At 40.4% G+C, this 12,292-nt stretch overlaps 1 long non-coding RNA gene across 1 annotated transcript in view; it reads right to left on the bottom strand.

Moving 5' to 3' along the window:
- Window positions 1–451: 451 nt before the first annotated feature.
- LOC137159219 (uncharacterized) overlaps window positions 452–12,292 on the bottom strand; it is a 51,888-nt gene continuing 40,047 nt past the window's right edge. The window contains exon 3 of the long non-coding RNA XR_010921596.1: window positions 452–624. This is a non-coding gene — a long non-coding RNA (uncharacterized lncRNA). The remainder of the gene's footprint in view (window positions 625–12,292) is intronic.

Here is a 12,292-nt window from a genome sequence, read left to right on the forward strand (position 1 = left end):
AGTTTGATCTATAGCAGTGGTTTTCAATCTGTGGTCTGCAGACCTCTGGGGGTTCATAGACCATGTCTAAGATTTCCAAAGGGAAATCTGCACCTCCATTTGAAATTTTTTAGGGGGCAGCAAATGAAAAAAGGTTGAAAACCACTGTTCTAGAGATCTCTCTGCTTCCATTATTCATTGTTACTTCTGTTTAAATAGTTTCCCCTCCCACACAACTTATCTTCTCTATCACCCAACAAACCATTACAATCATACTTCTGTTTTGTATTTCCCTTCCTCCAAGCCTCTATGCTAATCTGTCTGGTGAATACTGACTTAAAGAAGTCATTCTATTTCACAGCAATATTGGCATCTTCTGTTACCAGTTTCCTTTCAATATTCCCCCAAAGGGCCCTCAGTCTTTTTTATCAACCTCTTGCTCCTTATACTTTACATTTGTAAAACCATTTATTATTCATCTTCATGACTCACATAATTTTCCTTTCATTTTCAATCTTGGCTTCCTTGATCATTTTTTACCTTCTTTTTCTTTCGTCTTCTATGCCTTCACTTTCAGTGCTAACCCGTCTGATTTATCCCAGGGGACACCTTAGAAATTAGATGTTAGCTCTCAGTGGAATTTCCCTGGAAAGACATTTTAAAATAAATAAATTATATATGTCTTGCCTGCCTTTCTCCCGGCCTTGATTTCCTCCTGTATTTCCCTGGTCATCCATATTGATTGTTTTTCCACATCTTGAATATTTATTTCTTAACTGGATACATATTGTATTTGCTGAGCTCATGGTAATTTTCCTTAGGTACTTTGTGCTCATTTTAACTTTCCAATGTGTTTTGCCTGGAGACATACACATCTGTATTATTGCAGAGATGCATATTATTCCATTTGACTAGAGAGGCACTCTGACAATAGGTTATAGCAAGGGGACTGCAAGTTCTACATTCCATGTCTGACATACTGAGTGGCATAGGGCCAAATTTTCACCACACCGCAAACCTACCCATGGAAAATCTGAATAAATGGGCTTTATGCTGTGGACATATGTGGAGAATGGGGGACAGACTCCTTCTATCTTCTCAACATAAAGACAGGCTAAAGTAGCTATGCAACAACTCTGTAGTTTTTATTACAACCTCTATGCTATAGGAGCCAATATAGTCCATTATACCCTGTACCTCAATTCACCCATCTATAAAACAGGTTTGAGAATACTAGAATCAGGAGGAATTTGTCCCTCTGTGTTTTCCAGGACTACAGCCTAATGGTCTTTGAGCATTACAACATTTTTAAAAGGAGGATCCAGATCTATTTTGGACATACAAGTTGTCTCCTTTATTCGACCATGTCATCTCAGATGTGGTCTGCAGGGCCCCCTATGCTCTGTGATTCCAGAGCTGCGGAATTTACTCCCAAAACCTCAGTTCTGATGGTTGTGAAGAAAATCTTGAAAGCAGACCCAAATGTATTCAATGCGGTGATGTCTGCAGCACTTGCCCTGGGAGGTGAACTGCTCCTCAATGTGTATGTGAGGTAAATGATGAAGAGAAAGAGCATGACTAAGTGCGTGTGCATGCAAAAGAGACAGATGAGTGGAAAAAGTGAGAGCAAGAGAGCACCAGTAGTTGATGGGTAGAGAGGGGGAGTTGGGAGAATGAGCAGGCACACATATGATGGATGGAAATGGAGGGAGTGAACAAATTGCCTTAAAATCTTATACAATAGATTAAATAGCACCTGGCATTTCAACATGTTATAGGGGAACAGAAACTTGCCCCATCCCGCTGCCCCCACTTCTTTTCATTGCTTCCCTACAGCTCCCCAAAGCCTCCCCATTTCTCTTTGGCTGGCTACAGACTCATACATGACACCCCTTGCTTGCATACGACTAAGCAAACCACTGATGCACCGCAAAGTCTACGTATCCCAGTGTCCGCCTTGGGCCACAATTCCTCATTATAGACTGGGGTGGACACATCCACATAGGGAGCCTGATCCTGGAAGATGATCAGCATTTCCAGGAAGGGGAAGTCAGTGGAAGTTAAGGGTGCTCAACGTGATGCAGGATTGGGTCTTTATCCCACCATGGTGCATTTTGACCACCGTTCCTATAGACTCTAATACCAGACTGTGTGCTGAGCTTCCCCCTTGCATTTTGTTCCGTGTGGTGGTAGGAGGGAAGCTAGAGACAGGCAGGTTACGGATCAGCAGACTGCAGCTGAAGAGCAGTTGCTTTGGGATTTGGTTTTACACTTTGATAGAAGCATTATTTTAGTAGATGTCAATGAAGCAGCTATTCTAGAGCAGCCAAGTACAGATATGAAATCAACTGTTTAAAATACATAAAGAGTGTAAAGACCAGAATTATAATCACTAAACAGACACCTTGGTTTTGGGGGTGTTTTGTTTGTTTTGGGGTTTGTTCGTTTTTTTGTTTGTTTGCTTGCTTGGCTTTTTTAACATTTATACTTCTTTTATCCAATGGTAACTTTGCCTCCTTCTTACAGCTAAGCAGGGCTGGCAATCAATCAGTCCCAGGGTGATGAGAATATTGCATCACAAAATTTCACTTTTTTAATGTGATATCAGTCACTTCCAGTCCTTGGATAGAATAATGTTGCAAATATTACAACAGGAAAACTCTGTATCATCACTGGCAGAGAATGTAATATACTGACTATCTTTTGAATTGGATAATTCAAAATGGCATAATGTGAATGTCATGATGATATTGAGGACTTTCATATTGAGTGAATGGCACAAAGGCAATAAAGAACAGAGCTGGTAGTGCTGTACTGTATCATCACCTAGTTTGAATGAGTATGCTCTTCTCCTAAATTTTACATGTTATGAAGATCAATTTTTTCCAACATATAGACTGAAGGTTTTGCCATCAAGGAAATGGTTCAGGTTTTTCACTGAGGGAGAAGCACAATCTATGAGGAACCAAATGAAAAAAACCTTCCCAAGGAAAACATCACAATTCAGTGCACAGGACACCAGACTGTGGGTCAGGAGGCCTGAGTTTTGTTCCTGTCTCTGCCACTGACCCTGAAGTATTGGCAATATGGAGAAGGACTGGAATACCATACAAGAAGATCTGGATGATCTTGAAAATTGGAGTAATAGAAATGGAATGAAATTTAACAGTGCAAATTGCAAGGTCGTGCACTTGGGAACTAACAACAAGAATTTTTACTATACGCTGAGGATTTATCAGTTGAAAGTGACAGAGCAGGAGAAATGTATTGGTTGATCTCAGGGTGACTGTGAGTCGCCAAGGTGATGCAGCTGTGAAAAAGGCTAATGAAATCTTAGGATGCATCAGGCAAGGTATTTCCAGCAGAGATAGGGAAGTGTTATTACCATTATACAAGCACTGGTGAGATCTCATCAGGAATACTGTGTGCAGTTCTGGTCTCCCGTGTTTAAGAAAGGTGAATTCAAACTGGAACAGCTGCAAAAAAGGGCTACAAGGATGATCAGAAAAATGGAAAACCTACAAGAAGAGACTTAAGGAGTCTTTGGACCTCATCTCCATTGCATCATCTGCTCAGTGGAGTATGGATAATGACCTCAGGAAAGGTCAGGCCTTCAGTGTTCTTTTACTCTGTGGATTCAAGAGGAACTCTGTTTACACTTCTCTGTGAACTTCAGATCCCCTTTTTAGGAGACAACATCCCCAGTTTCCAATGGATCCCAAATATACATGGCTTATATGGAGATGGAGAGGTGACCACTAACTCAGAGGGAGCAGCCATTCCTCCGCACCCTTATTTATTCATGCTTTTGTTGTTGGCACAGCCTTTGTAAATGGCTTGGATGTTTTGATTTAATGTGCAAAGATGGAAACTATTTAAAAAAAACAGAGAAAACTAAAACTGTAAACATGATTCCTACAATTTTTGAATTGTCCCATGTATTTCTAGCTCATTACTGTTAGTGCTTAATAACAGCCTGCATAAATTTGTGTAAAGCCGCCTCAGCCACCTCTCTATAAAAGATCTTAGAACTACCACTAGAAAACCTTGTTCTCTCTCAGCTTCAGTCACTGCACTGGGCTTCCTGAAGTTCCATTTCAGTTCAAAAGGGCTGAGAAATGTAGTGCCAAATACATATTAAGGCAAATTCTGAAGGGGTAAGAGAACAGGAGGGGAAAGGAACAAAGACGACAGGTAAAGAGAAAAAGGGAAAGAAAGTGACATTAGCACAAAGTGGGAGGAAAAGAGGATGAGAAAGATGCAGGAAAAGGATGATGGATGAAAGGACTTATTATTCAACATGACAGTTTGTAGGGGAGGAGAAATGATAATAAGTGCAATAGTTTGGGACTATGGCAACTCAGAATTTTCATTCTCCATGATGCACACTCATGCTGAGCAGGTTAGAAGTGCAAGGTATTGTCTATTTCTTTTTCATGCCCTATCCCTCATTCACTTACTGGCAGTACTTTTCAGCTTCTTTTTGTGATCACTCTATAGCTTGTCCAACAATGTGTCTGGTGGAGTGGGGTTTCCAGGCAGCAATCCAGGGATGTGCACACTTACAGTACATGGCTCTCACTTCCTTCACTTTGACCTCTGGGATTATTTGTTTTTCCTGTATTCAGCTGCAGCAGGAATGAAGCTGAAGTTCAGTATCTACAGCAAAGGCCAGCTGACAAGAGCAACATTGAAAACTGTTGCAAAATTGTGCACCCGGATTATCTTCTGATTTTAGTTACACATTATGCCTATGCAAGCCATCTTATGTAAAATATTACATGGCTAAGAGAGAAAAGGCCTGATATGCAGTGACTTATTTGCTGGGGAATGCCACTGAAATGCCTCACTCCAAACTGTTGTTAAAAAGTAAGCTAGGGTGAAATTCTTGCCTGTGCATAGGGCATCTTAAAGCCCTCACCACTCAGGTCCTCAAAATAGGGCATTTTGAGTGTGATTTAATAGTGTGATTTAAGTAGTCCATAGTCTTTGGCCTGGCCTTCTGCATAGGAGATAATTTAATTCTTAATTGGATTTTCAAAGGTTGATAGTTTCTAGGGTATGGAGCTAGAAGACCTGTGTCACCGGTAGTATGTGTCAGGAGTCAGCCACATAACCATGCTGAACATCAGCTTTCCAGTTTTGCAGAAATGTTGTCAGTCAGTGAAAGGTTAAACTGATACCAGGGTCTACTTTAAGGGGTTTTCTGAGGAGAATAGATTTTCTAAGGTTAATGAGTTAGCAACAGCAGACATCTGCGGTTCCATCTTTTCCAATCTACATCATCAAATAACACCCATGTCATAAATAAGGAGCAAATGTTTTCTCCCCTATGGGCTGAATTTTGGTAGGAGTAACAGTATTATTTTTTATTACATTAGTTCTCACTTGGAAACTAGCCTGCTAGAATCTATTCCCAGATGCACATCATGCTGTAATGCACAAAATATCTCAAAAAAGCATTTCTTCTGAAATCTATGATGCTGGTGCACACCAGTCTAACAAACGTATTTAATTCAGAATCATTAAATATTAACACTATAAGTCATGCTGATCACCAGCTGGGCCTGAAAAAATTTCCCATCACAGTACAGTTTTGTAGGATTGGCCAGGTGCATTATACTTTTAAAAAATAATAATAATAATAATAATTTGCACTTCTAAAGCACTTCTCATTCATGAATCTCTTTACAAGCACTAATTAATGAAGTCTCAATCCTGAACACCACAACCCCATTCCAGGCGGTACAAAAATTAGATTTATTCCCATTTTATAGATTGGATAAACTGAGGCACAAAGTGGTTAACATGACTTGCTCAAAGTTGCACAAATCAGGGACAGTGCTTGAAAGAGAATTAAGGATTTCTGAATCTCAGTTTCCTGCTCTAATGACTAGGTTACATTATACTTATCCTTTTATCAGTGACTTCAAAGTATCATTGTAAACAGACTAGTTCTTTCTTTGATTTTTGTCTTAAAAAAACAAAAACAAATATAACTCCTCCTCCATGTTCTTAGATCTTGTAGGCAAAAATTCCCAATCCTTTCACAATATTAATTTCAGTTTTGAAAGGTTTTAAAGAAAGCCTTTCAAAGCTAGGTTTTGTTGGATTAGAAACTAACTGATGCATTTTGCAGATAACCATAACTGATGTAATGTTACTGATCAGACTGATGCTGAGCGAAGGAGATCTAAACTGTAAATGCAGATCTGAACCTGATTTCAAACTTTCAAAGCTCAGGAGTGTTTGGATCTGGGATTTTCACTTGGTTCAGTCCATTACAGACAGCATCAGTTATGAAATCTTAGATCCAATTTCAGGTCCAGATCCAGGTTTGGTTTTCAAACCTTTCTTTCCCACCCATACCTCAAAGAGTTTTTTGGTTGTTTGGGTCCAGGTCTGACTCTCTCTCTCTCTTTCTGATAACATAAATCATTTCCGACAATTCTTCATCTTTGTCATTGGTGTTTCACATGACAACCCAGTGTTAACTGGCTACTTTTTATTTTTGTATACAAGTGTAAATCAACAAATGTAATGAATAACTGAGAGCAAAGTCGGCCTAGCGTGCTTGTCTGCAGGTTGTATCTCGGGCTGGCATGGTCACTTTTTGAGATGAGGCTTGAATAGTAATAACATAATTGAGAGAGTAAAAAGAGGAATAGGAAAAGGATTTTTTTATTTGAATGCTAGAGTACCCACCCCTACCACTTTCGTTCTGTAGAATCTGCTTTAAAATGATGCCTTACAGAACTATAAGTAAACACAGCACAGGCAATACTAAATACAGTATATTTAAAGTTCTGCCTGGCCCTGCAACAATGCTAAGTGTCTGTCACGTGCTGGAACTGATAGTGTGGAAACTGACATCTGCGGGCCAGTAATGGTTGTCATACCTCACTGCTACCCCAACTGTTACCAATCCAGCACAACCTACCACCCTGAGCTCAACGCAGCTGTCAGGACTGTCACAGCTGCCATCATATTCTACTGCCATAAGCCTCTTGGCATAGTGGACTTGACCACTGCTGAGAAAATGCCTGTCATTGGCTGGAATAGACACAGGAAATGAAGACACTAAGGAACCCTGGGAAGATGCAACATGTTCCAGCCACTTGACAATAGTATCAAACCCTGCTTGAGTCGCTGAGGTTGTTCTTTGTTGACTGATAAGATTGGACAAGGCACAGTGGGCCCCAGAACTCGTATTCTGTGTTATTTTAATTGAATGTGTCACTGACAAGGGACAATCACTTATGCTGCAGTATCTATTCTAAATGAAACAATTGTTTTAAAATAATTGGTCTGACAAGAGGGCAGGCAGCCATTGAGGATAACCTATATGCTTTTCTACTGAGAAAGGCAGAGAACATGCTCACTGTAATTGTTTGTGCTCAGCTAGTCTAATTTCCACCCAAAACACACTCACAGTGAAAGCTGCTTTGCAGATCTGTCATATGAATCACGTTGAACAATTCTAGTAACACCTTTTCACTTTTCAGGGTTTTGTGCTCCATGAAAAAGGCTCATTTTTAAAAAGTTTCTTAAAATATCTAACCCAAACAATTTGCAATTAATTTAAATAAAGTGGAAGCATGTAGACTCTGGGCCAGCTGGTCAGTAGCTATAAGCCCGCATAGCTGCACAGATTTACCATACTTGGGAATCTGGCCTTTAATTTTTCCTGTTAACTTCCCAGCAGATCTGAGCGCTTAAGAAACCCTAATGAAAATCTGTGCAATTATGCAAGATAAAGCAGACAACTGTTTCAGCCATTATTATCTGGTATGAGACACTGCTCCTGACTGCTTGTTTCAAAAACAAAGGTATAAAGAAAAATTATAACAGCTAGCAATGAAAAGACTAACACTCATGAAAGGCTTGTGCGTACTGGAGATATGGGAGGCAAGCACTAAACACCTTGAAGATTTCTCAGGGATAGTGAAGGTGAGAGCAAGTGTGTCCATGGGGGCTCAGTCCTGCAAGGTGCTAAAGTCCCTCACTTCCTTCTCACGTCAATTGGAACTGATAGCATTTATCACCTCCAGGAATTGATTAGTATCTTACAGGACTGAGCCTTCAGTGCTAACTCTCCAAAATAAATAACCCCTGCTACAACTGTAAAGGCATTCACACACTAGCAACCACAAATATATCTGAGATTCTTGAGGAAAGCCTATCTAGAAGTGCTAAATATTATTATTGTGTGTTTTTCCCTTTTCTAACTAATTTGTGTAAAAATATGCCATTGAAGTATATCGAGCACTTTTGTTGCATGTTACTAATGGTTAAAAATCAAAACCGCTAATTAAACTTTGTAACAGCGAAAGCTTAACATGTTTCATTTAAAAAAATAGAGACAGGAAACTAGAAACCCTATTTATGGTATATGAAAACTGATAGTCAACTCAGTTGTTAAAGTTCTGCAGGATCTGATTTTTTAAAACCTTTGAATTAATGGAAGCACTCCAAATAATATATATTCCCAATGTCCCATCCTACAATATGTGTATACTCCCCAAACCTAGCATTCCTTACTCAGGCCAAAAGACTCCTCATGGTTAAGATTAAGATTCTGTCATGGGTATTTTTAGTAAAAGTCAGGGACTGGTCGTGGCAAAAAACAAAAATTCACAGAAGCCCACAACCTGTCCCTGACTTTTACTAAAAATACCCTTGGGAGGGGGGACAAACAGATCATTGCCGGGGCTTGGGGCTGCCCCAGCCCCATTTCTGCTCCTGCAAGCAGGGACTGACCATGGCTGCTTCAGCCCTGGGGTGGGGGGGCTTGACCCAACCTGACCACTGCTCTGGCTGGCTGGCTGAACTCACTTGCTTTGGTGGCCAAGTGGACTGGCCACCGATAAGCTGTTTGACAGTGGTCTGGGATGGGAGGGCTGGCCACCGAACAGCTGATCGGCTGGAGGCTCCGTGGCTGCTGCTGCTCTGGCACCCTGGCCTAGCTGACAGATGCTGAAGCCCTGCCCCAGAAGTAATCACAGAGGTCCTGGAAAGTCACGGAATCTGTGACTTCCATGACATCCATGACAGAATGGTATCCTTAGTCATGGTTATAGACTCCTGACCCTGAGAGTGATGAAATGAAACTGCATCATTCCTCACAACACATGCATTTCCCCCTCATGCAAAGTTTTCCCCATAGGATAAAATGGTAGCGGCCTTTATTAAATAGTTGCAGCTAATTTCCAAATATAAAGCTTGATCTTTGCCCTGTCCGGCAACCACTTAAGCATGTGCTTAAGTTCTTTGCTGGATCGGGCCACCGTGCTTCCCACCCTGCAGGATTGAGCCCCACAATGAGTTCATTCTATTCCCACACCAGTTTTACAAAAGCTATAACTCCACAGACTTTGGTGAGTTTTATCTGGTTTATGCCATTGTCAGATTAGAATGAGACACAAATTATTCATTGTTTGCCCTCCAGTGGGGTTTGTGGATGAGTGACCCACGCAAAATAAAAAGCTGCGCCTGCAGCAGGAAGGCATCACAGAGCAAATACATTTCTGTCTTAATTCAGGCTCATGGCTGCAGACGGGAGTGGCAGCTGGCTCTGGGTCCACTAGCTTTAGAGATATGAGCTCTCTCTGGGTGGGGTAGGCAGATAGGAAGGAGGAGTAAAGCAAGATTGGTTTATGGGCAATTCTTTGGATGGGAAGCCAGAACTGGATGAGAGGAAACAGGAGCCAACAATCGATTGTTCCTATCTGAAGTGATGGAAATCTTTAAGTAAGTTTGGTTTGGGTTTAGGTACATAGTCCTGGCCAGTTCAGATTTATAGAAGGCACAGATTTAGAGGCCTGGATATCGGTGGTGCACGAGTCTGTCTTTTCCTCTCCCCTCAATGGTGGGACTCTTGTGGGTGTTGGATCTGATAACTGACTGGCCTATGCATGTTTTCTCACATGCTTGGTGGGTAACACAGAGACTTGGATGGGACAGTAATATCCACAAAAGTCAGCTATTGCAGTATATACCACCCATTGCAAGCCTTTACCCTGTCTTCTGCAGTAGGCTATTGTACTGAAGGTTTACTGTGATAAGTGGAACATATTTCTAATCATTGCATAGAAGTGCAGTTTTACCCTCTGTTCATACAATAGCCATTTCTCAATAAAACACCACATACTGACTATACTTGACACTGCTTTGCTGCGCCCCTAAAGAAATAAATGAAAGTCTGAGACAACAGACATTTTAAAGAGATTAAAACCTGTCACAGTTGGTCTAAGCAAAATGGGAAGATACATAGTCATTATCTCTTCTTCTCTCATATTATTTTTTCCTAGTGTTCTTATTGACATCTGGTCAGCCTGTCATGACAGAGTCCAATTAAAATTATATATCATTGCAGGTTTTCTTTTTGCCAGTGCTGGAACTCCCACAGGACAGGAGATCCATTTGATAGCACTTTGATGTCCACTACTAGGTGTTTTAATTTCCTGACAAATCTATCATGTGTAATTTGCCATTGGGGCATTCAATCTCATGACAACAGCAAAAAGGATAGAGGTTGGAGTTTTCTGTAACATTTTAACAAGTTGGCCATTTTTTACCCATATTAAGATTTCACATTTCCATACCCTACATGTGCATGTGAGCATACACGCACGGGTGGTTTTGGGGGTGTGCTTACCCATGTTTGAACCTGTCTGACATGTACTGACTGTATGTGTACATTAAACAAAACCAAGTTACCATATTACTATTATTTATCATTTGCATTACAGCACCAAAAAGCCCACACTGAAATGAAGGCCCCATTGTGTTAGGTGCTCTGATACACAAAGTCAGAGACAGCCCCTGCCCTAAATACATTGCAACCGAAATTTTTTAAAAAAGCCAGACAAATTGCTGGAGGAAGGAAGTATTATCCCCATTTTATAGGTGGGGAACTGAGGCAGAGAGAAATGAAGAGATTTGCAGGTCACATCAGGAATCTGGCAGAGCCAGGAAGTGAATCCGGATGTCCCAGTCCAGTGTCTTAACCACAAGCTCATCCTTTCTCTCGTAAATCTTAAAATAATGCTACTGAGAGCATATGACTTGCATGACATTTTAAAAATCACCATATCATATTTCCTCTGATCACCTGCTCACTTCCTGCAAAAACATAATGTGGCACATTGAATATAAAATAAATATGGGCTCACTGAGGCCTGGAGGCTTAGATCACTTATCCATAATTCAAAAAGTCTAAGGGAAATTTCTCTCTCTCGAGGACTTTCTTAGGCATTGTTTTTTATGGTAACTGATGCTTAAAACCATGTTTATCTGTGCTGTAACTTTTGCCCTGCCTCTGTGGTATCTTCTGCAATAATTGTTGAGAATTTTTAGCATGCAGGATAGTATGTATGTTGAAACTAGGCAGAGATGATGAGAGACAATGATGAATCCAAAAAGAATCAATATATTCTACCAGGTTGGTAATTCACAAAGGAAGAAGATTAAAGTCTCTGAATACAATTCTGGATATTATTCCTCTCCCAGCATGTTTAAGTTTAATTTAAAGGTTCTTTACAGGGAAGATCCAAAGTTTACATAAACTATCTTCCCCCACCCAAGCAGCAGTGAATGTTCTCTCATAACTGATGAGCCACAGATTCATCTAGAGTGAAGAAAAAATGTCATATACCCTAGGACAGCTTTGGGAAATTGATGACAGCTTTTTTTATATAAATATACTTACATACACACAGAGAGTATATTAGAGATGAGTGAATAATTCACAGTGAATATTGTCTGAGGAACTCAGCCTCATGGAATGTCAGATCATGATTGTTAAAAATTATTCACCACCTTTTATTGTGAGTGTTATGTATTCTACAGCTCTTTTCCCCCTACAGCTTGATAAAGAATAGCTCCCTGCAAGTATTCTGCTCTTGATATTCTCTTTTCAAAATGTGATTTTAAACTTTAGTTTCCACGAATATTCATATATGTGACTGACATTCAGAACACTAAAATTTGATTGCTCAACTGTTCACAGAAAGCAGACAGAAAAGGGACATGAACCAGGCTAAAGCAAACTCATTAAAAAATTTCAGCTTCACATTAGCAGGAAATGATTTGCATTATTAGTCTAGCTCTAATATATGCAGGTATGCGCGCACGCACACGCACACACCTATGATCCAAAAAGAATCCCTGTAAGTGTATGGGGGTAGTTCAGTCTCTGTACCCATTCAGTCTGATAACACTTTATATTTATATTGAACTTGGACAACTAGGGCCCAGATCCACAAACGTACTGAGGCACACAGACCCAGGCTTAGCAGCTGAGTCCTAGTTT

This window comes from Emydura macquarii, unplaced genomic scaffold (genome assembly GCF_026122565.2).
Source record: "Emydura macquarii macquarii isolate MOO-44397 ecotype Brisbane River unplaced genomic scaffold, CSIRO-AGI_Emac_v2 contig_1790, whole genome shotgun sequence".
Taxonomy (NCBI): domain Eukaryota; kingdom Metazoa; phylum Chordata; order Testudines; family Chelidae; genus Emydura; species Emydura macquarii.